Below are 4,925 nucleotides of genomic sequence, written 5' to 3' on the forward strand. Positions count from 1 at the left end.
CTCCTGTCTGGGCCGTAGTCAAAATATTAAAGGTCTTGATTGGCCTCTCTCTATGACCTTGGTCCCATCTGTAATTCTCTGAATTTGAGGGGTCCTGGAGGAAAGGGGTTTCAGGGCATTGACCTCTTACTTTCTGCTTACCTCCCTAGTGGAGAGAGGATTCAGAATGCCTTCCTTCCTCATCTCTGATTGGGACACCCTCACCCCATCTAGGTTGGAGTCCTATGCCCCAAGATGAACACGAGGTTAAGGGAGTTCATCCTGCCCCCCCCGCCCCACACACACACACACTATGCTCCATCCCCATAGGATCATGTCCTGGAGGGGAGAGCAGCCAACGCCTCCAGCCAGAGAATCATAATGGTTAAAGGACCATGCTCTAGAGCAGATAGTAAAATAACAGCTTTGCTCGCATTTGGGTATTCAACCTTGGGAAAATCTTTTAATAGGTCATCCCTTCTCTGAGCCTGGCTCTGTAAGATGGGATAATAATTGTTGATCACAAGGTCATCTCTGTATAGTGCCTGCACAGTAGGGAGTACTTTGTGAGTGTGTAATAAGTGGCAAAAATTAGTGGTTATTGTAGTGCTTATATTATAAACAACTGTATGTTCCCAGTGTCCTAACATATTCCCAGGCCTTATATAGAGTTGACCATAGAGCAGGTTGTCTGATATTGGGTTTCCCAAGGAGAAGACCCTGAGACAAGGTGTTGTGTGCCAATTTATTTGGGAGGTGCAAGGGCACTAGAAGCAAAGAGAATAATTCACAAGAAAATATGTGTTGTAAAGACAGCTACCTCCCTGGGTAATGAAGTTAATTCCACTGTGAAACGGTGCCCAGGACATGCCTTAAAATTATTCCACTTGAGGCCCAAGGGACTGGGGTGCTCATACACCCACTCCTGAGAGTTGTCGGCTGTTCCCGGGACGTGCTAATTTTCTAGCACATTAAGGCAACTATAATCTGTAGGAGAGACCAGGACATTGATGGTCCATCATGAAAGATTCAAGAGAGATTGGTGGGGTCCTGCCAGGATCTGTACACCGGCACCCAGTAATTGGGCATTCTATGAAAAGAGCTAGCTGAGCCCATTCCTCTGTCTCTAAGACTGCCCCACAGACCCCACCCCACGTTTCATCCTCCTTGACAGTAATAACTTCTGGCCCCTTTCATGAAAGACAGTAGAGTCATAGTAGGGCAGAAAGTTCAAGATTGAGGCTAAGCAGAGTGGATCAATGATCAGAGGAAACAGAAATCAGTTTCAGGAAAGTAATTTTATTCCAGGGTGGTGGAGGAAGGGGCTGCAGGCATGGGAGGGGAGGCAGGGGCCCAGGAGGGGGAGGCTCTGAACTCCCGACTGGGTCCTGCTAAGTAGGAACAGACACAGAGAAGGAAGGCGTTGCAATGAGGTACTCTCCAGCCACCTTCTGTTAAGGCAGAACAAGAAGGGGCCTTCAGCCTCTTGTTTCCCATGACTTAGCCCCAGGAGGGTCTTTCCACCTCCCCACCGCACACTTCACTGGAAATGAAGTTTGAAGATCCAGAAGGCCTCTCCCTTGGAGGGTCCACATCTTCCTAGCACCACCTCCATAAGCCCCTCCCACCTCCCATGCCTTGTCATCTTTCATCCCCACTTCCACATCACCTCGGTTCCACATGGACACACAGCTGCCACCAGAGGCCAGGGGCTGGCTGAGTGCCCAGTACCAAATCTTCCAGGCACTGCCATCAACCCAGTAAAAGCGCCAGCAGCTGCCCTAGAGGAGAGAGAAAGGGAGAAGGTGGCCTTGGAGCATAAGGCAAAGGGAAAGCAGGTAGGTAGAGCTGGAACTGTCCCTGTCTGAACCTCCTGCTGCCTGCTGGGCATTTTGCTTCTCTGCTGGACCATCATGGACACAGTCCTGGTCAACCAAAATGTTGATCCACAGTGATCAGCACCATTACATTCTATGCATCCTCCTGAGACACTCATCCTTCTGACCCTAACAAGAGGTGGGACAGGAGTTTCAACCCCATTCTAGAGATGAGGACCCAGGCTCATAGTCCTGCGCAAGTCATACAGACAGTCAGAGCCTGAGCAAAGCTTGAACCCAAACCTACTCATCTAAAGCCTTGGCTCTTCCTGATGACTAGGGAGCCACCTTGCTATGATGCCCAGGTGTCCAACTCTCCCCAGTTCTTCAGAGGATCAGAGAGCAGAAGCACAAAGAAATCTGCAGCAAGTTGAGCACTGGCTTGGGTCAGAAGGGGCTCCCCATTTAGATCTGGGACCCCTCTTACCAAGCCTGTGCTCATGCCTCAAATCCAGACTTGACCCTGGCTGACACTTCTGGCTGAGCACTGGATGTGGTAGGGAAAGATGAGGTTATGGATGGCGACGAGTTTGCCCCTGTAGCACCTCTGCCAAGTATACTGCAAGGCAGGATAAGAGAGGAAAAATGAGGTGCCCCTCCTCAGAAATACACGTGACATTATCCTTGGGTCTCGAAGTCTCCACAATTCATTCCCGCACTCACCAAGCCAATCAGAAAGCCATTTGAAGACTAGAGATCAAAATGTAACTACTGTTTCCACTTGACCCTCACCTCTTATGCCCTCATACCCACCTCTAACAGCTGTGAGAGCCTCAGAGCCTACTGACACCCCTAGGGTCCTCAGTCAGGAAAATAAACAGTGACTCAGAGGCCAGACACATCCCCTCCATGCCCTCCTCCCCACCCCTGGCCACAGCCTCAGCCACAGGCCACTCACCTGAGCTTGGCTAAACGTCATGGCTCTCACCACCACAGCAAAGCGGCAGGTCTTGCATCCAGGGATGCCCACCTGCTTGACTGTATCCTCTTCTTTAGGGCATGGAAAGTCCTTGTCCACCTCTTCTAGGGCTGAGACTGATTTGACAGCCCTCTCTTGCTCAGGGGCATCCTCACCTCCAGAGCCTCCCTCCTCCTCTTCCTCCAGCAGGGTCAGTCCCTCCATAGGAGCCTCCATTGTCCCGTGTTCTGGCATCTCCCCATCCTAAGGCAGGATCTCATCTCCCAAGGGGCTCTCAAAGTTGGACGTTTCAGTCCCTGGCAGAGAGAAACTCCAACTGCACCCCCTCACATCTTTTCCTGTTCCTCTCCAGAACCATGGACAGTTCCCTCCTTGCCCTAGCCATCAGAATGCTCAGCCTTGGAAAGAGAGGAACCTAGAACCATGCCTCCATGAGGATAACCTAGCCTCCCACATGAGGTCATGGGGTGAAGATCAAGGACTTCGCATCAGGCCATTGTGGGTTTGGGTACTGATTCCATCATCTAATAGCTTTACTTCATTTGCAATATGGGTATACAATACTACATTCCTCATGGGGATGCTATGAGGATTAAAGGAGATAATGCATACAAAATGCTTAGCACAGTACACTAGGTGAGCTCAAATAAAAGAAAGTCATTATGGTGATCATCATGGCCATTATGTATAAAGGACAAAATTGAGAATGTCATACTACAAATGAAGCTGCAGATATACAGATGCCCCGAGGAGTCCCTCTAACTCCAGGTTCTACAGTCTCTGTTCCTTTAAATGCAGACATCTGAAAATAGAGGATGGCCAGCAAAAGAGGTGGCTTTGTGACTCTGACCCTATATGCTTTGGAAAGGAGCAGAGGAGAGAAAGAAAGACTGAAGACTAAGGAGACTTACCCAGATGAACCGCTTGAACTGCCCCAGATAGAACAGCCAGAAGTAGGGAGAGATTCATCTTGGCTTTTTCCTGCAATGGGGAACATAGTTTGTCAAACACACACATACACACGCACACACACACACACACACCCCACAGCCACACCATTAGGGGACATTGGAAGTGAGGTAAAGAAACAGCAGGCTTGAACAGAAGCCAGGATGGGCCAGAAAAGCTAATGCTGAGCCCAGCCTTTGATTCTCCAGGATGCTAGCACTTCTTTCTGAATAGAATGAAGCAGACCATGAGGGACAGACAAGGTTGGCTTTCCCGTGGACCTGAATGTGAAGATGGGAATATTATTTTTGTTTTGTACTTAATAAGCCCCTCACAGTCTCTGAAACAAAGAGAATCCAGAAACAATGATTATTGGCCTTCCTAGGCCACACAGCACTTAGAAAGTGGGTTCCCTCCTCAAAGCTTAAAAAGCCACATGTGCATCTCTGCCTTCCCCAGATAAGGAGACCTTTCACATACCTCAGAAGGAATGTGAAAGGTAGAGGATGAGAATTCCTGTCCCTGCTGACCCCCTTGAAACCTGACAGCCACACACAATCCCAGCCAGCCCTCCAGAACCTCCCAGCTCAGGCCAAATGCTTCCCAGGAGATGAACATTTACTTGGAATAAGTTCCACTACACCAGAAAACACCTACCTACCCAGAAGTCTTCCTGGGTCCTGAGGAATTCCCAAATCCCAGATCTTCCTTCTCTCCATCACACAGTGACATTTTATATAGGGACTTTGGAGGAAGTTCCCCAGAGGAAGGAAGGTTTGCCACAGCCTGAGGGAGGTGGGAGGGCTGATAAGAACCCTGCATTTCTTCAGTTGCCTGGGGAGACCACTCATTACCCTCCAGCTTCTCTCCTGTCACCCCTTTCGGGAACCTGGGGGGCCACTCTCAGATGTCTCAGAGCCAGTGGTTCCTATTCTGTACTGCATTTCAGAATCTCCTTGGGAGCTTGTCCAAAAGGCATGGTTCTGCTGCTTTATTGGTGGGAACGTGAACTGTCACAGAAGTTTTAACCCTGAAGTATGTTTCATTAGCTTCACAGTAAACCTGCCTCCAGGAAAGTTGGAGTGTGGGCATAACCATGAGGACTTAGCAGAAACGAAGTTAACTGTAGATGAGGGCTGGCCCCTCGAAGGAAGGTGCAGAGAAAAGGGGTGTGGGCAGCTTTGGGAGTAGTTTGGGACGAT

At 49.5% G+C, this 4,925-nt stretch overlaps 1 pseudogene; it reads right to left on the bottom strand.

Moving 5' to 3' along the window:
- Positions 1-2,301: 2,301 nt before the first annotated feature.
- Positions 2,302-3,744, bottom strand: LOC111775938 (bone marrow proteoglycan-like; annotated as a pseudogene).
- Between the last annotated feature and the right edge of the window lie 1,181 nt (positions 3,745-4,925).

Source organism: Equus caballus, chromosome 12, assembly GCF_041296265.1.
Source record: "Equus caballus isolate H_3958 breed thoroughbred chromosome 12, TB-T2T, whole genome shotgun sequence".
Classification (NCBI taxonomy): domain Eukaryota; kingdom Metazoa; phylum Chordata; class Mammalia; order Perissodactyla; family Equidae; genus Equus; species Equus caballus.